Below are 25,678 nucleotides of genomic sequence, written 5' to 3'. Positions count from 1 at the left end.
CCACTCCTGTGTGAAAGTTTTGGCCTTTAAATCTTAACTATAGTAGATTTGTTGTTCTGGAATACATGACGAAAGAAAAAAGGATAAAAAGGTAACATCTAGAACCAAATATTTAAATAAAGTATGTCATCCACGCCTCAGCATTAAGATAAGCAGAGAAAAAAAAGACAAAAACTAAACTTAAAATAAATCTGTGCTATCTGCATAAGAATAGAAATCGAATCCTAAGAACAATGTACAGTAAATGCTGACTCATCACAGAGCTCTAGAGAATACCAGAGAACATGACAGAAAGGGAACATTTAAAGAGCAAAAGAAGCTAACTGCACACAAATGTATTTTAGGGTAGGCTGGTAAGGATGCCCAACATTTCCCATTAAAACACTCGGTTTTCAATTTCTTGTAACTTTGCAAACTTCAACCTTTTGGGCTGAAACTTTCCATGCTGGGTATCTGCCTCAGACTGAATATTTTGGGAAAAATTCATTCAAAATGGTCTACCCATTTCTGAGAATGAGGAGGAAATATGTTGCTTACTCATGTTAAAATAATTCTAGTGTGGCCTTATCTTTAGCGTTTTGGAGTAGGGACTTGAAATTTGGCAGAGGGAGACCTTTGTATCAATGATGTGCCTTTTACAGTCCCAGAGAAAATTTAGCCATGTTATGAGCCTTCCAAAAAAAACCCAACAAACAAACAAACAAACAAACCCATTTGCACATGCTCAGTAGAGACTGATTTTAATCAACTAAATTCCCCTAAAATGCCATCTGCACTGGGCATGCTGAAGCCAGGGTGAACTGTGAGAAGGAAAACTCTTCTTCCCTGTGCAATCAATAACACCCTGCTGGGAGACTCAGGCAACTGGGAGAAGGAAGCTGCCTGATTTGACTGCAGGGGAGCCAAGAGGCTGCTGGGGGCAGAATGGGTTGCGGGGGGGAGGGGAGGAAAGAGGACTGACAGCCTTAATTCTGGCATTTCCTACCTTTCAGGGTTCAACATCACAACCTCCATAATGTCCTTTTAATGTAGTTTGCAGGTGTAATACAAGGAGTACACTTCCTGTAAAGCTTAGTGTGTACCACTCTGTGATGAAGCAAGCAGCTGCTGGGGGTGAGAGAGCCCAAGGAGTATAGCCATTAAAGGATTAATAACTAAGTCTGATTTTTATTAAAATTGAACAATTTATAAAGTCTCCACAAGAAAAAAAGAGGAGGGGACCTAACTGCAGAGCAGCTTCCTACTTCCATTTGCCCTGACAGTACCAGAAGTAGAGACAAGGGCACTCTTACCTTAGACTAGGATCTTCTTATCTGGACTGAGTTTTCTCTGGCCTCAGAAAAGGCCAGCATCATTTATTGGTGAACACCATTTTGGGTCACATGAGGAGTGTTTGTGAATGTAACCTAACACAGCTCAACCTACTCCTAGGGCTGCAAGTTAACACAACAACTTCCCACTGAGGAATAGGAACCTGCTAAATATTTGTTGTGGTTGGTTCTAATTCAGGTTTGTTTTGAGAGTTCATGGGCAGGAAACTGGTATCCAGGCTTTTTTATTGCCCCTGTCCAGAGGAAGCTAGAGTAGCAAGCTGTTTTAGTGGTTAAAACAACAAAACATACACTTTGTAACAAATTAGTTAGATGAGAGTAGGAGGAAAGGGTTTTCTGAGCCTGGGTGTTGGGAAAGTGGGGAACCTTGAGGATTAGGTGCATTTGAGAGAAAGTCAGTCCTGACACAGAAACAAAGAGGGACTTATTTATAGCTAGGGTTGACCAAGACCACATGACACATTTTTAAAGATGTTAAACATGGTGTACACTAGGTGCGAAGTGGTGTTTAAAGTGTATTAGAACCTATTTTCCTCTCCAGACACAACCCGTCTCTGCTTTCAGTACATCACTAGCCCCAAATGCAGACCTCCCAGCAGGGAGGGGAAGCCTGTCACACCTGCTGCCTATTTACCGTTGTTCCCGTTGACATCAGGAGAATAAGGGAATAAATTGTATTCTTATTCATGTGCAACTTCCATTAGGGCACATGTTGCTCCAGCTGAAGTTAAGAGAAGAATCTGGCCTTATGGAAAGAGGCAGGACATCGTAGGAGCAACCTGAGCCATTATTGTTGTGTTGTATTAGTGCACAAACCCAGAGGATGACATCTTGGATCTTACATCCTAGTTTAGGACAAGATGCAATGAATGGGTTTGACAAACCGTAAGAAGGAGGATAAGGGAAACAGTAATGCATTCATGCAGTGCCATAGGCTGGTTATGTACAGAACTTGATGGTTCCACTTGGTTCTATTGTTTACACAAATCACCTGTGATATTACTTGGAAGTTCTTGTTCTTGAAGATTAGAGCTTGATGTGACCTACGTTAGGCAAGTGTAGTGTGTCCTTGTTTACTTTTTGGTAGTTTGAGTGCTGTACAGACTGGATAAGTACCAGGGGTAATGCTGCAGCAAATTCCTATCAGTCCCAGTTGTAAGTTAAAGTTTATAATTTAAAAAAAAAAAGTCACCTTTGTCTAAAATATATTTGAAAGGCATATTAGGACACTTATTTCCTTTGGATTGAGGGACTTCATATAGTAGGGTTTGTTCTGTAGATTAAAAAACCCTTTTCAAATAACTGAATTCAATCTGCTGAGATTATTCAAGATGAACTTCTGTTTACCTTTGACAACTTCCCTAGGTTTAGTATAAAAAAGTGTGTGTGTGTGTGTGTAGAAATATCCAATTTTTCTCTTGATTTGCCACCTTATGTAATTACACTACATTATACCGATACAGAATACCAATCAAAACAAACAGAACTTATGTGAGTGTTCTAAACAACTAACAGTAATAATTGCAGTGACTAGTGCCTGTGCTTTTATGATTACATTCTCCTCCCCCACTCCCCAACCGGTTTGGAATCTAATACAGATGTATGTTTTCCTGGTTACAAAAAACAGTGTTAAAGTATTGTTGTCATTTTGGCCATTTCAGGAAAGTCTGTACCTTGCATTCAGACTTTATTATACTTCCTCATAATTGACGCTTTCAATAGGCAACTTACATAGATTCTGTATACATTGAGGGGTCATAATTTAACTCAGGGAACTGATTTTTTTTCATCCCATTCAGGACAAGTCTACATTTAACAATAGTAAAGAACAGATTTAACTTCTAGATGTTAAAAATACTTTTAATTAAGTGACCATGAAACAAACCCAGAAGTCATGGTGCCTCTAGCAATAAACAACTATTTAAAGTCACTTGCACTACTAACAGTATTCTTTTGTGAGAGTTTGTCTTTGAGAGTTTCATTTTCTTTGGTGGAGGCAAAAATAATTATAGACGTTATTTTTGCCTAAAAGGTATCAAAAGGATAAAATAAGTTTGAGTCCACTTGAACACTTTCTGCTTCCATCACAAGCACACAGTCTGTATCGTGCAATGTATGCATGGGGGCAAAGGCAGGGGGGAGAAAGAGTTCCAGGGAGAGAGGATGCTAGGGGATGCGTCTCCTCATCAGTCTGACCCCACTGAGCCCTTTAGCAAGTGATGGCAATTTGGCATTCAGTGAAAGTCATTTCATTTGGATTATGATGAATTTTCTATGGGTGCTGCTAAAACCCACCTCTTGACATTATTCTGCAAGCTGTTCAAGCTCTTGAATCAGAGACTGTCTGAAATTTTCAGAGTAGAGAAGAACCGACTACAGAGTCAAAATAACAATGAACACTCTCTGTTCTACAAGCTGAAATTGATGGTGCCACATAGCATTAATAAGAGTTCTTAGAAAAGGCAATGTACTCTTGCACAGCACTTCAAAATATAACCGTGACAGTGTCTTGCTGTCCAGTATGAATTGTACTTGCTATGCAAACCTTGGGTGTGTTCTGTGCCTTACAGTGTACTGTAGATGACTGGAGAAGACTCACTCGCCAGCCAGTGCATCTCATCATGGCCAAGTCTGGTGTAGCAGCTTCTTCAGCTCTGGCATCCCATGATAATGGACAATTCAAGTGTGGGACAGCTTACCCCTTTTCACAACTCATTCCTCCAGCTAGATCACTTGTAGTTCCACACATTCCAGGGTAATAAAGAGTTCAATAAAAATAGAAGTCTAACAAATCTGGCCTTCAGCCCCACCATAGGCTCAACAGCCCTTATCCTGCTTTGTGTCAGGGTTTATTTTACCTCTCTTTCTTTGGGATGCAGTAAGGGAACCCACGACCTCCCTCTGCTCTGGATTCCAGCCAAGGACCTTGTATTAAATAGCCAGGCTCTGCTTCCATAGACTTACTGCTGCTTCTCTAGTCTAGACCACTTTTACCTTCAGGCTGATGCAGAGTCCCCTAAGGCTCCCTAGCAGCATATAACCCTTTACAGGCAAGACTTCCTCCAATTCTGTAGAAAGTCTCTCCCTAAGTAGCTCTTCCTGAGAGCTCTTCTTCTGGGGAAGGGATGAAGAGGGAGGAGGGGCCCCTCTCTCTCTCTCTCTCTCTCTCCCCGGCTTCTCTCAGCTGTTGTGGGTCAGCAACTTTACCACAGATGGGGCTGTAACTGTCTGCCGTTTAACCTTTTTGTGCCTGCTATAGTTTCTTGCTTGTTCTATATGCATCTGATGTACTAGTTCTCTGTTTGTAGACTTCATAGAAAATATTCTGACAATGCATTTGCCTCTGCCCTCTCTGCTTGTATTTCTGTTATCATGTTTGTTTCTTTGTTTTTATTTAATATAGATTTATGAAATACCTCATAAAAAGTGGCTTAAAAAGAATTTAGTAAAACCCAGAACCAAGTGGTCTGGCTGAGAGACCAAGTTTTCCTCAGCAGACGACCTCAGATCAGGTTTGGAACTGACCAAAGCCAGGATTTCCCACACTTTCAAATTCCTTTGAAGTGGGCATGGTGTTTCCTGACCTTTTAATGCAGAAAAGGTATTACCCTTCAAGGACTGACCTAGACAAGACTTCCAATATCCCTGATAGAGCTTTCCTAAATATGAACGCAGATGTACTTTCCCTGGCCCGGACAGGCCAAAATAATAATAAATAGACAAAATAAATAACCCACAAAGCAAATAACAATGCAAGTGTAGAGAACCAAGGCAAACACCACACACATAGGGCATTTCTGGAGAGAAAAATTTGAATCAGGACACATACACATGAATAAAATATGTCAGAGAAGGCCCAGTATGAAATGAAGCAGTGCAAAAAGCAAAGCAAAAATAATAGGTGGGACTGAGATCTTGTTCTAGGTGTTTGTAGGTCACTGATAACTCAAGGCAAAAATAGACTCAATCCAGACCTCTACTGGTTAATAGGTGCTTATATACTGCCAGGACAAGCTCATTGCAAATGCCATAGGTAAACTAGACTATAAAGATCATTTACGCCTGTATAACATATTTACTTTTAAAAACCCATATGTTTTCTAAAATTCTATATTGCTGTCTCAGCACCAGATTCTGTCACCCTTCCTCACAGTAATACTGCAACCAGCTCCATGAAGGTGGACCCCAATGCTCATTGCAGGATCAGGGCCCTACTTCAAAAGTACAGTAGTTCAATTGAAATCAATAAGGCTACTTGCAAAGATACTTCTTATTCTATGTGAGCAAGAGTGACAGATTCTGACCCTTAGCTATTTTGTGTGTGTAGGTCAGGTTTTCTCAGCTATTTACTAATCCAGTAGTTTATATGTCATTTATAGTTTTAAAATTTGCAGTGTACCACGAGCATGCAAGGTCAGCACTTATGACAGACCAGATTTTCAAAAGGGCTCAGCAACCAGCAGCTCTCATTGTGACACTTGTGGCCAGATTTTCCAAAGAACGGTGCACCTAACATACTCAGATCCTTCGTGCAGAAATCTGACCACTTATTTCGGTGCCCAGTGGGAGCGGAGCTCTTTGGAAAGTCAAGCCGTGAATGTGGTGGTTGAGCTCTTTTAAAGGGCTTGTCTGGCCTGTAATTGCTACAGTGACTGGATCTCTGAATATCTTTAATTGATACCAATAAAGCCATTTTTCCTGTAAATGACTTAAATTAGGCAGGTCTCCCCTCCACCACCACTTTCTTTTTTTTTTGCTAATGGTGTATTTTAATATTAACATTTTGGGCCAGGAACTTTTTCTTTTTTTCTGTTTGGAAAGAGCCAAGTATTTCCATGCAAATAGAAAAATAACAAGAATATGTTACATTTGAATAGCCCCTCTCACTTATAGTGTTCTAAAGCACTCTATGAATTGTTAATTGAAATGCAGTCACTTCTAGGGTGTGGCAGGCATTCTGCTCTGCACTGGAAATAGTTCACAACAGTCTTCAGGCAAGGGCTGAAGAATAACTGCCCCAAAGGGAACATCAGTGGGAATTTCTAGGAATGCAGAATGTAATTACACAAAATGGATTTTAGCCAGGGTTAAACCCTGTATCCTTGCAAAGAGATGAGATGGAATTTTTAACAACTTGGGAAATATGGGTCTCAAAGTTACATTTCCTCTGAAAGATCTGGAGTCAAAGTGAAGGAGAGCTAGAGGGCAGGAGAAGCAGGGATACAGCTCTGCCATCCTCTGCCAAAAGCAGAGACAGATCTCCCACTTCTAGCTTGGAGGGGGAAGCAGTTCCCCCTCCTGTTTCAATCTACTTTAACCACTGTGAAAGATGGCACCTCCAGTGGCATGTTCCCTTCCAAAAATCCTGTTGGAGCATTGAGTAGCTACTGACTCAATGCCAACCAGTGTAATGCCTGCACTTGCAGCACTTGTGTTTTCCTGGGACCTCTCCCAGCAAAATACTGACCAGATATGTTTCTGCTTAGCCTGTGAAACCTGAAGAGCTCACATACCAAGATGATGTGGCCACACACATATTTGAATAGGACAGCCTGTTGTAATTTTTATAGCACCACAGTGGTGCTTGTTGAACTGTTCTTCTGCATATGGGATCTGTTCATGTGATCCTAAGCTCTCTGTGGCAGGAACCAGGTCTTTTTGATGAGTTTGTCATTTGCCATGTAATGATATGGTGCTCTATAAATAACAAAAATAGAAGCCCCACCTGCTTGTGGATCATAACATTCCCAGGCCACTTTTATGAAGAGGGGAGGTTTGTCCTGGTGACCTTGACCACAATGCCTCTTCACCACTCCCCACTCCCATTGTGCAAGGAAAGGAATGTTGGTAAAACTTCCACCCCAGAAACAGCTGCATTTTTAGCTAGGATGCTTTATTAAATGCTTGGGCATCCTTTTGGATGAATAGTGCTGCACATGAAGCAATATAGGCGATGTTCCTTCAAAACAAAATTCCCTTCCCGGGAGACGGTGAGGCTTTCCATGGGGCTGGCCTCACAAACTGTAAAACAGTGGCACACAAAGCAATGCTGTGCCTCACTCCCAATTCGTGCCTAGCAGTGGTCCCAAGCTTGCAGCTCGATAGACGACCACAATCACTTTCCAGCATAGGGGAGAAGAGTCCCGTTTGGCAGGAGGGCAGGTGCGGCTCCCCCTGGATCCGCACTATTGAAACGCAGCTGGTAGGAACCTCCCCCGCCCCGGCAATCCCCAGCTGCAGGGCAGCTCCAGGGCCAGGAAAGGGGAATTCAGGAGGACAGCGTTCTCGCGGCACGGAACAGCCCATCCAGCAGCGCAAGCCGGGGTGGAGGCTCGCAACTGCTAGGCACCGCCGCCACCCCCTGCGAGCCTGCACCCGCCCGCGGCCGGCTCCCGGGGCCTTGGCTGCGCGCGCGCGCCACCGCACCCGCCGGGGAGGGGGAGGAGCGAGCCCCACACCCGTCTGTGGGCAGAGCCAGCCCGCCGCCCCTCCCCGCGGAGTGCGGCGGTCCGGGCGGGGGGAGGGAGGAGGCGGAGGATGACTTCATGCCGCCGGAGCGCTGAGAATTTGGGAGCTTCAGCTGGCGCTGGGATGCGGGGAGCGGAGTGACAGCGTGAGCCGCGGACACCGACCCCCCGCTCCCGCACTGAGCTTCGGCCGCCCGAGGGGTCCCCAACGCAGCAGCGGGGCGCGGGGGAGGACGATGCACTGAGTCGGTCGCTGGGCAGGTGAGTCGCGTAGCGCGTCCGCGGCAGCGGGGCGTCGAGCCGCCGGGAGCTGGGGGACGGAGACTTTCCGACAGCAGCGAGCGCGCAAGCCGGGGGAAGCCCGCGGCTCGCTGGGAGAGGCTGCAGCCGCATGGCCGTGGGGCCCGGCCGGGCGGAGGGTGCTCCTTTCAGCTCGGATAAGCAGCGGTCCAAGCCGGGGTCCCCCGCACTGGGTGTGTGACCCGGAGCGTGGGAGGCTCAGCTGAGCTCGGGACTCTCTGTTGCGCGCGGGGAGGCGGCCCCAGTAGCTCCCGGCCGAAAGCTCAGAGCAGCTGCGAGGTGCCGGGCCTGGGGCTTCCCTGGGAGGCGGCCGAAGAAGCCTCCTCACCCCCCCAGAGAAGCTGCCAGGCGTCAGCCCCCGGATTCCCTGCAGTGCCTCCAACACTGGGAGCGTTTGGCTGGAGATACGCAGGCTGGCAAGTGTCTGGAGCTGTGTTTGGTTAATTTGTCACTTCCCTCCAGCAACAGAAAATCCCTCCAGCTGAAACATGGATTCTTTTGCGCCAGAATGTGGGATGTTTGATGCCAATTCTCTGCTTCACAGCAGGGCTGCTTCCCTTCAGCTTGTCACAAGCCAAGTAAACAATGGGAATTATATTTCCCATTTATTGAACAAAGAAATTTAAAGTGGGAAGACCTATTGGATCATCTAGTCCATGCCTGCCACAGGTGCAGGATTGTTCCCTGTAGCTGTTTTATTTTCTAGTGCTTTCTCCAGGCTACTTTTAAATTTCCCCAGTGATAGGAAACAACATCTTAAGGTAGAAAGGTTTGACTGGAAAGGAACCATATTAAATAGAAGTTGGTCTCTTGGTTTACATCCCTAATTCTGGAAAGCATCTATAACCGAAAGCCAATGTAGTAGAAGTTACAGGAGTAGAAGTAGTGCCTAAAATGGATTCTGCTGCTGCTCCGTGTTCTTTTATCTTATGTTTCGATCCAGAGCATCAAGGTAAAATGTCCGATACCACTAACAGTTCCTAGGTTCAGTAGAACAGAAGGCTTGGTGAACCACTGATTGATGGTATATATTTTGGAAGAGTAAGAGGAGCCAGTTCTGCTCCCATTAGTACAGCCATATTACAACTTGGCTATTGATGCTGTATCTTGCTTATGGAATACACCCAGGAGTTCGTGTTTCCTTGATGAGAGAGATTTTTAAGAGTTGAGCCAAGGGAGGAAATCCACCTGGCGTGTGTGTGTGTGTGTATATATATATATGTATATATATGTGTGTATATATATAATTTGTTCTGTTCTAATACCCCAAACAGGCTTCTCTGTACAAGAAAGGGACTAAGACTGGCATGCAGAGACAGATCATTAAACTGGGAACTGATTATAGGAGCTACTGATTAGCAACTCTACATGGGTTGAAAGAGAAAATAAAAGATGCTTGTGGGAGGACAAGGAGGGGGCGTGAGTTTATATTGAAAGAAAGAGGTACTACTGAGAAGAGGATAGTAGAAGTTTAAACAGCTGTTTTATTTATATTTTCAAGTGAAAGTGTCCTGACTTGGCTTGTCTCCTTTTACGTGTCGGTCAAACGAATGGCACGACTGAGGCCTCTAGATGCTACTGTAATTAGATGAAATGCAGATAAGAAAGTAACTCTGGTGGTTTCCGCTCTTTCTGGGAAGATGTGGCTTAGCAGTGTTGTGGAGATTAGAGCAGAAGGCAGAGGAGATGATGTCAGTAGAATCAGGGAGTTATAGGACATCTAAGTGTGTTCACTGGTTTGGAAAGATACTAACAAAGAACGATTGGTTAATGACCGTATTAAAGATGAATTCAGCTGACACAAGTATTGGCTCTGAAGAATCTCCATTAAACATGACAATTAATTTTAGTTTCTAAGGTATCCCTTTTGGAACACTCATAATAGTAGAGCATTGGTCTATGTCTCCATTTCAACCCGATGAAGTTGTATTATTTTTTCAATCAAACTATGGCTTAAAATTCATTAAAAGTCTTGGAAGTCTATTATGACACTTTTACATGTTGTTCTGGTTAACAAAGATCATGCTTGATCTTTGTTAATTCCAAAGGTGCACCTGCTAGTATCATATGTACTGGTTTCTCTCATAGCTGTCCCTTAGTGGCTCACACTCCTGTGTCAGGCCATATAGTCTATATTCTAGAGTTCATCCGTCTGCTGAAGAGAACAGGTGATATTTTTCCATTTTATGTTAAAATATATAGTGTCAAATGGCATAAGTAATCATTTACATTGACATAGCATTAGTGCAGTAAATAGAACTATTTGTGTTTTCTAGGAAAAGAAAGTAATGCTTCTAACTAGTGTTTTAACTAACAGCTAATAAAGCTGGGGTGGTGGAGGTGGGGATCTAGTGAGACTCTAGCATTATTGAGTAACAGACCAAACACGTACATTCACATCCGTGAGGATGTCGATATTATTAGTTTAGTTTAAATGGAAACTTCAATTGCTTTTATTTGGGTCCTTGGTGCACCTTGCAGATGCATGCACAGTGTAATTAAATAAAGTGCACAGAGAGGTAATATTTGACTATTAAAAAGAACTCTAATGCACTTGAAACTGCAGAGATACAATTTAATTTGTGTTAGTGCCCTATGGTTGAATTTAAGCAACTCAGTCAGTTTATTCCGTTATCTTAGATTTAAAGAGATTGCAGTGAATATTGTTTCATGTTTCCAAATGTTGGATTGAACTGACAGAAGTGCCACATTTCAGAGTAAGCACATAATCTTTCAATTATGCTTTTATTTTGTTACTGTCTTTTGAATCTGCTAATTTTCCTAAATTAAGCAATCTTCCATTCCTCATGTCATGTCAAAGAAAGGCCTGAGCTAGGTATAAATCAGCATTTCTCAAATGCGGTCACATGTGGCCACCAGGGGCTTTTCTTGCAGTCACAGCTTCCTGGGGTAGGGGTGGGTGGCAAAATAGTGGCTCCTCCCCCTCCGTGTTGCTCCCGGATGCACCGTCTTGGTGTTAGCTGCTGGGACTGCCAGCAGGGGTTGCGCTCTGCCCCCCGCTGGAGACACCAGCGGCACAATGCGGGAGGGGCAGGCAGCCAGTGAATTCCCCACCTTCTTGGGGGAGCGGGGCTCAGGCTTTGAGGTGGTGCAGTGGCAGATTCTGGCCGACGGGCTTCAGGCTCTAGCTCCAGGCTCTGGCTGTGCGGTGGCAGGCCCCAGGCTTTGGCCACAGGGCTTCAGGCTCCAGCTCCCCGCTGCCTCCCTCAGCCCCCACCCACCAATCCCCAATGCCCCTGGCCCCCGTTGCCTCCCCTGACTCCCCATCCGGGGCTTAATTTGTCCCCATACTTGGCAGGGCTGTGAAAAGTGATACTTGTATGTTAATATCACTTTTCACAACAGACTTACTAGCTAACAATAAATTAAATTACAATGATTTGGCTTTGTATAAATATGCATATTTATTTGTTTTTCCTAAAGCTAAGATCTTTACAAATAGCTGCTTCAGCCCCTGTAAACATGTTTTTCAATTATATTTACAATTCACTTTATCATCCTGAAGGAATACTTTACTAACCTTGATGAGTTGCATACTCTAAAGATTGCATTATTGTACTTTCCACACCAAAAAAGTTAGCATAACATTTCTCATACACCTAATTTTATAAGAAATAGTCGTTATTTGCAAATATAGAGGGGAAACTTCCCTCTGCGATTCAAATGGCACCTGTCAACTTTCATATCTCCCTCTTTCTGTGTAAGCAGATCTCTTACTAAAGTCTGTTTTTAGTAATTATTGTCAATCGAAGACCTGTGTGTGCACAGATGAGTATTGAAGTTGATTACTGCAGTACAGATTTGAGAGAATATCCACTGTTAATAAACCGTGATGGGTACATGATATATCTTCATACCCACAGCCAATTAAGTATGTCAAAACATTTTGCATTTCAAAAATTGGATGCTGAGACCCTGAAACTAACACATAATTAGGCTAGGCAGAATACATATTTTTGTAATTTTGCCAAATAATAATATTTTAAGCTTTTTAAAATTTATATCTTTTTAAATGTTTATGGTTTTAGGAAATTATGTAGTGAGTAAGTAATAGGGATCAGACAATAATTATTTAACAATGGTAGAAGTTGATATTTCCCTGACCTGCTTGCTTGATGTTCCAATAAAGGATATACATTTTAAACAGAATGACAAATTTTTTTTGTACTGTTAGCATGATTTTTGTATTTCACTTTATTGGGAGAAATGTGACTTCTCCTATGGAACTATGGTATAGTAAAATATGGTCTGTCCTTGTAATGGATAAACATTCACATCAAGTACATACACAACAGAAATGACAAAAGAAGATAGGTATTTAGAAATGTGGTCACCCTTTTCAGCGTACTCAGAGGAAAAGGGTTCCCCAACCAGCAAGCCAGAATCTTTAGCCAGGCTCTTTGAATATTAACCTTGTGCTTAGTAAGTAACTTATGACGTTGTATGTTAATGTTTTATTGTAACTTTGCCTTAATAAAAAGTTTAAAAAAATATAAAGATCTTTAAATCACAGTCTGGTAGGTTCTGAAGCAGCAGTTTTCTTACTTTTGCCTGTCTGTAAATTTAGATGATTATCCTTTGTGTATGTGCAGGGAAATTGACATTTACTGATTATGCATAAGCTTGGAAGGATTAGATTTTTAATGTGCAGAGAAACGGACACACAAGGCTAGATCCACAAAGGGAATTTAGGCTCAGTGTTGCCGTGTCTAGGGACTGGCCTACACTACAATATCAGGTCGGCATAAGTATGTCGCTTAGGGTTGTGAAAAATTTCAGGCACTGGGCAATGTAATTAAGCCAACCTAGACCCCACATGAAAACACTGCTAGGTCCACAGAAAAATGCATCTGTCAACCTAGCTACTGCCTCTCAGAGAGGTGGATTTACTACAGTGACTATTTATACACAGTGGAACAGCTTCAAGAGGAGACATTAAGACATATCACAGAGCTTAGTGGTTAGAGCACTCACCAACACTGTGGGAGACCTGGGTTGAAATTCTTGCTCCACATTGGGCAGAGGGGCTGGATTTGTACCTGAAACTCCCAGATCCTGAGTGGATGCTCTAAGAAATATAAAAGGGGTGGCAGAACTCCTCCCCCAGCTCTGGTTTCAGTGAGGCCCAATCCAGTAGTCATGCTGTGAGTAGTCCTACAGGATCAGGCCCCACAGGTAAGATAGGCAGGGCAATGCCTAGTTTGAGGATCCCTCTGAGGCTAAGGCATGAGCTAGGCAGAGTTTAGGTAGCTGTGCACATGCCCGCTGGTAGATTTGCAGATTTTAGGTGCTATGGAACTTTATCAGCAGAAATACAGGCACATATGGCTTTAGGCAGCAACTGAGTAGGGGTTTTGAAGATCTAAATTTTAGATTTAGGTGCATAAAGTCACAGTTAGGCCCCTAAATCCTTTTGTGGCTCTAAACCAATATCACATACATTTCTCCCAAATGCAAAATGAATTTGTAACCTTTTAAAAAAGAGGATTGTTTATGCTGCTGCCACATCTGCTGTGTTTCAGTTCAGGAGCACATGCAGATCAGATCAATCTTCTTAATTTGTCATGTCATAGCATGATTAAAGGAAAGACCAGTTCTGGCAAATTATCCTTTTTATGGCCTCTCTGTGAAACAACTCCACTAAGGTAACACAACTTAAAAAAAAAACCTGTATATTAAGGAACTTCCTTTATTAAAAAAACAAAACCAAAAAGCTTACAAAGGAGTTTATATAAAGATATCAGGAACAATAGAGCAATAATTAAACTGATAAATATCTCAGTTAGGGGTGTTTAATCCTAGTGTCTTGGCCTCCAGTAATTGCATTCTGCATCCTTAAATTCTTCTTGTGGTTTCAATAAGATACAGTATTCATATTTTCCCCTAGATTAATGTAGTTGCTGCATTACGCTACATTTCTGAGGTGGCGAAAATGGTTCCTTACATGTCCCTAATCTACTTCCTGGGTTAAACTGAGTTTTTCTAAAACTGTTCTCCACAACCCTTCTCGAATAATTAAAGACAAGAAATAAATTCCCACCTCACTTTCTGTATGCATTTCAGTGTGTCACAGGTACTCTGGTCCTTCCCATTGTTACTTTCCTTTCAAGTCTTCCCTAAAAGAATCTTTAGAGATGTTGCCTCTATGATGCTGGCAGACCAGGTGCCTCACTGAACACTTACAAATGCATTTTGAAATTATTAATATGGGAAATCACCAAACACCATTTTAACCGTAAGTTTATTTATTAAGTCCAAAGGCCAAGTGCTTTATGTAGTTGCTCTAAACATGCCTAAAAAGCCTAAATAATAAGCAGGTTACTACATCCAAACAGTAACAAAATATTTATAAGCATTTGATCAAGATACTTACAAACGGGCTAAACCCAGGGATGCTTAGACTCATATTGGTCAGCTCCAGCGATGAACCCTTGAAGAGTTTACTTTTTATACCCTTTAACAAACAAATGATGTTACTGACTTCAGCTAAAAACCTACTTGGAGACAGTTCTCCCTTATTTCCAGTCTTAATCCAGATAAGATTTATAATTTCCTTTCCTCCCCTCCTTGCTGCCCAACAGTATTCCTGTTGCACCTGGGTTTATGCAGGCTTTAACACTGGTGCGTGGAAGTTGGGGAAGGGCTATGTTGGCTTATTTTGAGACAGATTCTGTTAGATTTAAAACCATCTGCAGTCAGAGACCTTCTTTTTTAGAAACTTCCCCTTATCTCATTAGTTATTCTTTGAACCAGACATCCTCCCTTCTTCATTCCTTTTGGCCTTAAAACTCGTTATTTCCAAGGCCTTCCTCCTACTTGCTAGTCAGAGCCTTTATTTACAACACACACACATATATATTTCCTTAACCAAACTTAAGATAACTATAATTCTTGAATTTTATACTTATCCTACAGCTGGAAACCAGTCTTGCTCAGCTGTATGTTAGCACTATCAAAATAAATATTAGATGTTAAGTCTAAACACATTTTTATCAACTTTATAGAACGCTTATATGGTGCTGTGTGTATTGATCTCTCTTACAACCTCTATAGCCTGTGGTGCAAATTTATGTTTGCATTGTACACAACCACAGAGGTTTAACTCCCCAAACAGGAAAAGAGGCTTTAATTAAGGGAAAGGGCTTGTCCTACTACAAGATTGCCCATGGAAGGTAAATAAGGTATTGCATAGCATCAAAGCAGAGAGGCCCTGTTGATGCATTTCTAATTCCCTTCAGGAAGGAGAGATCTATGCATGAATTCATCCCATCAGTTTGGACTCTGGAGTGGAGGGGATAAAAATCCCTCACAAGGAGAAATGGAATCTCTCTAATGCTGTTTGGACTCTGAGGGGCATAGATTCTTAAACATAAGCAAAGAGATCCTCATGCTGCTTGGTATGGGTTAGCCCTGGAAGACATTTTGAGCTGACAGGTTTCTACAGCTCTGTTACCTTTTGGATTACAGACTGAAACTCATTTGCGTATTATATGCTTGCCTGTTTTAATCTGTAAATAATAATTCTCATTTCTTTTTCCTAGTTAATAAACCTTTAGTTAGTTTATTACAGGATTGGCTACAAGCATTATCTTTTGTGCGAGATCTAAGGTGCAAATTGACCTGGGATAAGTGTCTGGTCTCTTGGGACTGGGAGCAACCTGAATACTTTGTCATCTTTGGTGTAAGTGACTAAGTCCAGCTTGCTTGGATGGCAAGATAAACTAGAGTCAGTGCTTAATTTGTGCCAGAGCTTGCCAGGACTGAGCCCTGGCACCTCTAGTCTTGAGAGCCCTGCCGCCTCTGGGCTTGCTGCATCATTTATGAATGTAAAAAAATTGCTTGTGGCCTGGCACCTCTTTTATTACAAATTAAACACTGACTGAAGTGCCTAAGGGGACTGTCTGTGACTCCATGGTAAGACTGTCAAATAGTGCTCCAAGATTTCCCCAACCCAGTAACAAATGTCAAATCTAGTTATAGAACGTACCACCAGTTTGGGGTGTCTGCCCTGCTTTTCGACAGTCTTCCCGGAGGTTGGCACACATGGTCATAAACCACTCCAGACATTGTGACAGCATCTCTGGTTTTGCAGGGTTTATAGGGTGCTAAATCTTCACTATTTCCATTGAGTGCTTTAAACTGAGTAGCAGGTTCTAAACAAAACTATGGGAGGTGAGGTGAAATTGCATCTCAAGCTGTAAGCAAGCATGCCCTCTTCCAGCAGCGTTCTCTCTTTGGTTGTCCTAACCTTGATGGCTCTTTCCTGTTGGCTCTTGTTCTAAAACCTATTCTAAAAGATTCCTGACTGCATCTATCTAAGTTACCGTGGCAACCCCTTAGATATCCTGTAGAATGTCTCAAAGCTACAGTTCCTCAGATGGTTATACATTTTTTTTTTAATTTTATATTTATTTTAAACAGTTGCTTATCTATTTAGTATACCCCTACAGGAATCACCATTTTAAACTTAAGGTGAGCACATAACCATTGAGAAAAGAGCTCACCACATGCTGTTTTAAAATCACACAAATGCTTGTTAACTCTCCTCCCCCACACTCCTCCTTCCTTCTTTGATTCTCTTTTTAGCACTGTTAAACCTCATTTGAACTATCATGTATCATATTGGTCAGAGCTTCCAAGAAAGGATATTATTACCTCAGATGGATACAGCAGAGGTAAAGCCTTAAATACGGCCCAGGTTCAAGAACTCCATTTACCTGTTGGTCCTTTGGAAGAAACTTCTTAGGCAAATCTTGGCTTTTCTAGGCTCTGATCCTGCAATGAGTTCCATATGGCAGTTGAAGTCAGTGGAGCTCCCTGTGGTTGTAAGAGATCTGCCCATCTGAGTTCACTGCAAAATAAGGGCATATTGTTTTATTTCTTAAAAAAAATTATGATGCAGCATGGCTGACAGTGGAAGAATGCCAGGAGCACAAAGCAGTAAAGTTGATACTAAGCTTTCATAAAGCTGCATCTGGCAAATATATGAAAGCACCAAATATGACCATATATGGACTGGGAGACCAAGAGGAAAGTTCTGTCTGATATCTTTTTATAGCTTCATATCGCTTCAGATGTAGTACAATTAGTGGATGATGGCATTCTTACCAAGCTGAGTTAGTGTTTGTGTGTTGAAATGTGGTGAGAGGAAATACTAAATGGAGCAAGATTGGTTAATTCATAGATTCCAAGGCCAGAAGGGGGACTCTGTGATCATCTGATCCAGGGATCAGCAACCTTTGGCATGCGGACCATCCGGGAAATCCGCTGGCAGGCCGGGATGGTTTGTTTACCTGCAGCGTCTGCAGGTTCAACCAATCAGAGCTCCCACTGGCTGTGGGTCGCCGTTCCAGGCCAATGGGGGCTGCGGGAAGTGGCAGCAAGCACATCCCTCGGTCCACGCCGCCTCCCACAGCCCCTATTGGCCTGGAACGGTGAACCGCGGCCAGTGGGAGCTCTAATCGGTCGAACCTGCAGACGCTGCAGGTAAACAAACCATCCCAGCCTGCCAGCGGATTTCCTGGACGGTCCGCATGCCAAAGGTGCTGATCCCTGATCTAGTCTGACCTCGTGTCTAACACATGCCATAGAACTATTTATGAAATAATTATCACACATCTTTTAGAGAAACATCCAATCTTAATTTAAAATTTTCTGATGGTGGAGAATCCACCACAACCCTTGGTAATTTGTTCCAATAATTAATTAAATAACTGTTAAAAATGTACACCTTATTTCCAGCCTGAATTTGTCTAGCTTCTGCATCCTACCATTTGATCATATTACACCTTTCTCTGCTAGACTGAAGAACCCATTATCAAATATCTGTTTCCACATGTAGGTATTTATAGACTGTAACCAAAGTCACCCCTTAACCTTCTCTTTGTTAAGCTACGTAGACTGAGCTCCTTGAGTCTATCACTCCATGTGAGAAATGGAGCATGTGAAAATTTCAGACTCTTAAGGGGCTGACTTAGTGTGTAACACTAAAAGAAAGCATCACGTCTAAATATAGAATACTGAATTTTAAGTAACCTTTATTTGTAAAGCTTTGTGGAGCCAAAGTCTGACATGAGATGTGCATGGATAATATGTGATCTGAGGAGGCAGCATGGCTTGAAAAATGGGTGTGATTTCTATAAAAATAGAGATGGCATGCATTGGAAGCATAAGGGCACCACAGTTCATCACCTAGGTAGGTTAATTGTACACTGTAACACAGTACTGCCCAAACTTTTCCTGTTGTACCCCCACCCTCACCAGTAATGGAATCTGTCTGCACCACCCCTCCATTACTGCACAGTTGGTTCAGCAGAGGATTGTGGGCTGGGGGCGAAGCTGGGGCCGGGAGCTGGACTGAGTGGCGCTCCCTCCCCAACCCCTGTGGGGCTGGCTCGGCCCTGCTGCACCCTCCGAACTTTCCTCCGTGCCCCCTTGCTGTAACATATCAATCACTTTATATAATAAGTATTTGTGTAGGTTAAACTACTAAAACCAAAACCTCAAACCTCACTCCAAGCAAAGAGTTTTTGGGTTTTTTAACCTCAAATTGGAAGAGGTTCCAGAGACTTGATGAAGCCCATTGGAGACTGCACTGTTGGTATTAATTTTACATGCAAGGTGGTGTGGTGATGGGGAGCAGTATAACAACATAAGGTGAAAGAGATAGGAGCCACAGGATGCTGGTATTATCTAAGAGTAAATGGTGATGTGTGTAAGAAATATGAAACTTCCTAGCACACAGGTCTGATGGCTGTACTAAGTGTGGTGGTACCAGAGCATGCTCAGAGGCAATGCCGTGGTTCAGCTGGCTTGGTGAAACACAGTAAGGCAAAAACTGACAATCGGAGACTAGGATATGCATATCCTCCATCAGAAATGCTGCACGCCCTGTCATCTCCACATCAAGCCACTATATGCATGAGAAATATGAATGCCCAGAAGTACTGCCACGGTTACTTGGTAGATATGTACCAGCAGCAAACAGTGGAACCCCAGATATTATGTAATTTTGGAACATACATGTGACATCTGCCTCGCTGTGCTACAGACACTCAGTACGCAAAGACTTCCAAACAGACTAGTAGGTCTTATACAGATGACTCTCCACATGTCATAAGCCTCCAGTATTGGGAATCTGATTACATGGGTACAGGATATGAGAGTGGGGATTAACAGAGATGTTATATACCATGCAGTAACTGATTGATTGCCACTCTGTGCCTCGGAGGTGGATGCATTTCGGTTGTACTCTGTATGTGTGTTTATGTAATTGCTTTAAAGACTGCAGATCAAGGACACACATTTCTGTTAGCTTCCACTTTACATTTTTGGGGAATTTTAATATTTATATAACATCTATAATCTTGGAAGATCTGAGAACAATTTCCAGCACTTTGTTTAATGCACAGCATTTTTCGTATCTGGGTTAAAAGGTGCTATGTAAATATATTCCCACAGTTGTACAGTCAGTAGCACAAATGACTGTCCTTTGATCTGTAGCCCTAATCTCAAGTGGAAGATACAGGTTTCTAAATATGCTACAGGACATTGACCCACGCTGTTCAAAAATGTCTCTCGTCCATGACTGCTGTGCCTCATAAAGGCTACACTTTAAGGCCATTCATTTATTGTAGAATGCAGCTGTCTGCCTCTGATGCTAGATTCCAGTGGGGAGCATGCATACATGTGCCCTGTCCTGACTAGTAGTTCATTTCCAGATTAAGTCTGAAGTGTTAGCTCTAAATGGGTCCCTCTCTGCCTATTTTAGAGGCTGTCTCATTCCTTTTGTGATTCCACAGCACTTATGCTCAGCCAAGATGCTTGAGATAATGGTACCAGGTTTAACAAGAGATGCAGCTGATAGCAGGTTGTTCTCATTGGCTTTAGAATTTATTTCCCCCATGATCACTTGGTCTGCCAGAGCCTGACTTTGATGATCCTGCTGAAAGATCCATTTATTTTCCCAGGCTTTTCTGGAGGGAGGTATTAAGCAGGGGTTTCAAGTGGGTAGCCAGGAGAGTCTTTTGTTGGCAATAAGCCATTTTATAAATCAGGTTCTTTTAAAATTAGTGTCTCAAAATTGTATACATTTGCTTACAGAGAATTGATTAACGTGTCTGAAACAAATCTAAAATAAACGTCTGGATATTTATGGAGAAAACTTACACTTAAGTAGCTTCCATGCTGAGTTTACTATAACTGAATCACAGAAGATGAAAAGGAAGGCATGAATAAAACCATTCTTGGCAAGACTTATTCAAGTCAGAGAGGTAACATTCAAATAGTTAAAAGTAAGCCAACAGAAAAGGACATTGACTATGGATGCTCAAATGCAAGATGGAAATTAGGAAGGCTAAGAGGGAGTTGGAATAGTAAACTACTGAAGACCTAAAATGAGACACGGGCTTCAGAATGTTGCTGAAAACCAGGGTACAATACTCTATCCCAACTCAGGAGTCCTTGTGGGCCATTTTACACAACCCCATGCTCTGAGTAACTCTAAACCTCCAACTACCAGAAGCTGGAACTGGACAACAGGGAATAGGTCACTTGATAATTGCCTGTTCTGTTAATTCCATCTGAAGCATTTGGTACTGGCCACTGTCAGACAGGATACTGGGCTAGATGGACCATTGGTCTGACCCAGTTTGGCCGTTCTTATGTCTTACTTGCCTCCCACAAAAAAAAAATGCCGCTTTTATCTGTCTGAGTCAAACTAGAAAACTAGCTCCTTCCAAGTACATCTGTCAGCTGTTTGAGCAAATTCGGCAAAGATTTCTGCAGCTTCTTGTCGTCATCAGTTTTATTTGGGGCTTCTGAAAACCCCACATTAATATGGACCCAACAAAACTGCCAAAAACTTATTTTGAACCACTCATTTCTTGTCATTTCCTGTCTGCAGTGACTTCACAGCGAGCGAGCTTTAGAGACTAATTCACTTTATACCAAGCTTTTCAAGGATAAGTTAGCTTTAAGAATCTCTCTGAGATTGATTTTTGAAGGTGAGATCAGAGTTCAGCCTTCACAACCCTATTTATGGCTCCTTGGTGGGACACTTTTTGAACGTTTACAGTGTCTTCAGATATACACACTAAAAGCACCACTTTTTTACCTACTTCTTGTTTATTACTGATGAAAGTTGTTGAAATAACAGAACTGTGTAGTTCCATGCATTTTTGTTTGGCTTGTCATATGACTTACCACTTTCCTCACTTTACTTAAACCCTTTACACCTTATTAAATGCCTGTGATTATATTTTTGTGCCTTGGTTCTTCCAACTATTCCAGCTTTTTGTGTGGGACAATAACAACTTTGTTTGGTCTCTTTATACTGTCGGCACTGAACTTCAGTACAAATTTGTCTATTCTGAGTTCAGAGTATTTACCAAATTCTTTGTTAGAAACCCCACATTAGTATAATGATCTTTCAACATTTGTCCATATGTTACCTGAAATTCAAGGGATGATTAAAGTTGCACTATCTACCCAATTTTTCTGAAGACTAGAATTTCACTATTCTGAAATCTGTCTAGGATCAGAACAGCTCAGTCTGGGTACTGTGTCTGATAGTGTGAAGAGATAATACACACTTAAATAGGATGCAGTCAGAGAATGATTACTGTCTCTATTTATTAAATCTCAAATCACAGAGTATGAGACACACAAAATGAAAGTGGAACAAACAGCAACAATTATAATTTGAAGTTTAAAAAAGGCTCTGAAAAAAAAACACAGCTTTCCGCAATAAGAAGGTATAGATACCCATAATTTTTAGCAAAATGGGTAAATTGCTATTCTTTATCAGAGGGATAGCCATGTTAGTCTGGATCTGTAAAAGCAGCAGAGTCCCGTGGCATCTTGTAGACTAACAGACGTATTGGAGCATGAGCTTTCGTGGGTGAATACCCACTTCGTCGGATGCATGTGACCAATATGTCTCTTAGTCTATAAGGTGCCACAGGACTCTTTGCTGCTTCTGCTATTCTTTGACGTCATGACGCATTTAGCATCTCTGGCTTAGACTTCTCCACCCCTTTTTTCCCCCCAAAGGACTGAGAAGAAAGTCAGGCCCACACCATGTGTAGAGGGGGTGTGTGTGTGTGTGCTACATATTCATATCTATGGCCTATCTTCTTGATTCCTTTCAAAACTATGTTAAACTAAATAGCAAAGGCTTTGCAATATCCTATAAAGAAGATCCCGATGGGAAAACATGGGTTTTATTTAGCTTCCTCCCACTTAAGCAGTTGTCGTCTTTTCTTCTAATTTCTTCTCGTATCTTGATGGAATTTCTGCACTGTTTTTTACAACCTGAACATTTTTTTTTAAATTTGGATCATTGTTCATTTTGTGTCTTTATGTAGGAAGGCTTCAATTAAATACATAAAAATAGGCTCACAGACCGATATGCACTTAGCCTTAAAACGTACACATGGCATCTCCTAATCTCATTTACATTGGCACACATCACCCTGTGTCTCAAGTTTGACTCAGGTTATGGACTCTGTGTGTATCAAGATGCACAGCCATGTCTCTCAATCTCTTAAGGCCAAAGTTTTCTTTGTGAAATTGGCAGTTAAATATACAAGCTCCTCCCCAAAACATGAGTATGTGGGTAGAGGCTAATGAGAACTTAGTTCCTGGACTTGATGCATTTAAGGTAATTGAAGGTGATGTCTTGAGAGACAGCCAAAAGCCTTGGGGTGGTTTATTTCATGTGAGACTGATATCTGTTATACGTTGTGGCCTTAATTTATCAAATATTAGTGATCACTAAAATGTGAGGCCTTGTTTTGAACCAAAAAAGCAAGGCAGTTTTTAATAAACTTGTCCAATATATGCACAACATTCAAAAACAATAAATCTGATTCTGGTCTTCTACAACAGAATAAATCCAAAGATAACTACATCAACTTCAGTGTAGTTACATGAATATAAAACTAGTATGAGATCAAAATCAATACCAAGATGTAGTCCAGGGATCGGCAACCTTTCAGAAGCGGTGTGCCGAGTCTTCATTTATTCACTCTAATTTATGGTTTCAGGTGCGGTAATATATTTTAATGTTTTTTAGAAGCTCTCTCTCTATAAGTCTGTATATTATATAACTAAACTAGTGTTGTATGTAAAATAAACAAGGTTTTCAAAATGTTTAAGCTTCATTTAAAATGAAATTAAAATGTTGCTCTTACGCTGCCGGCCCACTCAGCCCACTGCTGGCCTGGAGTTCTGTTCACCTAGGTCAGCAGCGGGCTGAGCGAGGCCTGTGGCCGGGACCCCAGCTGGCAAGGGACCGTCAGCCAGAACCCAAGACCAGCAGCAGGCTGTGCGGGGCCGGGACTCAGAGGGCTGGAGTCAGGGCTGGGGACTGGGTATGTGGGGGGGTGTAGGTGTCAGGGCAGAGAGGGGCCTGGGTATGGGTGGGGGTGCCGGTGTCAGGGCTAGGGTTGGGGGGGGGATGAAGGAGTCAGGCAGAGGGCTGGGTGTGTATGAGGGAGGTACAGGGCTCAGGGCAGGGGTCTGGGGTGTGTGTGGGGCTCAGGGCAGAGGGTGTGGTGTATGTGTGGGGGTCAGGGCTCAGGGGAGAGGGCTGGGTGACTGCCCCCCTAAGAACTCCCAACCCCGCTGCTCCTTGTCCCCTGACTACCCTGTCCTGGGACCCCTGCTCCCAACTGCCCCCCAGGACCCCACCCCCTATCTAAGCCTCCCTGTTCCTTGTCCTCAGACTGGACCCTATCCCCTACCTATCCCCTGACTGCTCCGACCCTTATCCGCACTCCAGTCCCCAGCCAGACCCCCGGGACTCCCATGCCTATCCAACCACTCCCCGCCCCTGACAGGACCCCCAGAACTCCCAACTCATACAAACCCCCCAGCTCCTTGTCCCCTGACCACCCCCTCCAGAGACCCCTCCCCACCCTAACTGCCCCCGCCCCAGGACCCTCCTTGCTCCCGGTCCCCTGACTGCCCTGACCCCTATCCACCCCCTACCCCCTCACAAACCCCAGGACTCCCATGCCCCATCCAACCCCCCCTGCTCCCTGACTGCCCCCTCTAGAGTCCCCATCCAACCCACCCTGCATCCTGTCCCCTGACTGCCCCCACCCCTTATCCAACCCCCCCAGCCCTGGGCCCTTTACCTTGAGGCTCCACGCCGAGCCAGACACGCTGCTCCGGCCCTCAGAGCGCTGCAGAGCTCCAGTTGAGCGGGGAGCATGTCTGCCTCCCTGCGGAGCCAAACGCTGCCCCGCAGGAGCGCACAGCCCCAACCCCCAGAGCCCTGCAGGCGGCGGCAGGGCTCCAGGGGAGGGGCCGGCAGCTTGCTGCGCTCGGCCGGGAGCGTGGATCCCGCGGCTTGCCGTGCTGGGAGAGTGGGGCCATTTGCCCACACCGTGTACACGGCTATGCTTCTGCTCCCGCGGGGGGAGCAGAGGGCAGAGGAGAGCGGGCCAGGCTGGGCAGGATTTTTAATGGCACGCTGGAGTCCGGACAGGCTCCAGCGTGCCATTAAAAATTGGCTCGCGTGCCGTCTTTGGCACGCGTGCCATAGGTTGCCGACCCCTGATGTAGTCAAATGAATAAATGTACAAGCAGTCCTTGGACTTGCGACACAATTGGTTCCTGAAAATTGCATCGTGAGTCAAAACATCGTAACTCGGAACCGCAATCTGCTCCATTGCAGGACCGAGCGTCATAAGTCGAATAAGGGTGTCAATTCAGAAACGTTGTAAGTGCCATTCGTCGTAAGTGGAACATAAAGTCAAGGACTGCCTGTATCTTTTTAGAAAAACCTAAATAGATACCTCACAAGTATCCCAGTGGAAGATGAGAGATTTTACTCTGTGCCTAGAGGGCCAGCAAACTTTGACTTTCAGATTAGTGGAGATAGCAAATTGTAGAGTCAGGAGAAATTATTTGAGATATCCATGAAAGCAGGATAAATCTAAGAACTTATAGCAGAGGCTACACTGCTGAACTGGGCATCTGGATTGGCAGGCTAAGTAGAGAAGCAGTCCATCAGATAATTAGAACCGTAACCATATATATGTATGTGTGCACAATTATCTGCAGCAGTCCAAGTAATATAGAAGAGAGACCAATTGTGGGACATCTTTTAAGAATGCCCAATGATAGGCTACCTAAGCATTTCTTTGGCCACCGCAGGGCAAGAGACAGGCTGATCTAGAGGCACACTCAATAGCACAGTAATGGCTGAAGTGGCATTATTGCATTTGAATATAAAAGGCCTGGAAAAACAAGCCCAGGATAGGGATGGTTAGTTCTGTTTGACTTCTGCCTCTGTACCTGGTGGTGTCGGAAGAATGATGATGAACTAACTATGACTAAATTTTTGAATTGCCCCAGCACACAAATGAGAGTCTGGTTCAGTCTTAACCCCTTCTATGATCTCTCAGACAAGGCAAGCACAACAAAATCAGGTCTTGGAAGTTCTGTGCAAATAACATAATCACCTTCCTGAGCTGCTCTCTTGTTGCACGGAGTACCTGTCCAGAGCAAGCCTAGTTAAAGCAGAGCCAGCTGAACTAGCTGAATCCT

General features: G+C 43.2%; 1 protein-coding gene across 1 annotated transcript in view; it reads left to right on the top strand.

The window, feature by feature from the left end:
• The first annotated feature begins 7,828 nt into the window (after window positions 1-7,828).
• The window catches only part of PKIA (cAMP-dependent protein kinase inhibitor alpha), a 69,652-nt gene continuing 51,802 nt past the window's right edge, over window positions 7,829-25,678 (top strand). The window contains exon 1 of the mRNA XM_045007406.1: window positions 7,829-8,059. The gene's annotated coding sequence lies outside the window, so the exon portion shown is untranslated. The remainder of the gene's footprint in view (window positions 8,060-25,678) is intronic.

The sequence above is a fragment of the Mauremys mutica genome, chromosome 2 (assembly GCF_020497125.1).
Source record: "Mauremys mutica isolate MM-2020 ecotype Southern chromosome 2, ASM2049712v1, whole genome shotgun sequence".
Taxonomy (NCBI): Eukaryota; Metazoa; Chordata; order Testudines; family Geoemydidae; genus Mauremys; species Mauremys mutica.
Note: the sequence above shows the minus strand (reverse complement) of the source record. Positions and strands in the feature narration are given on the sequence as shown.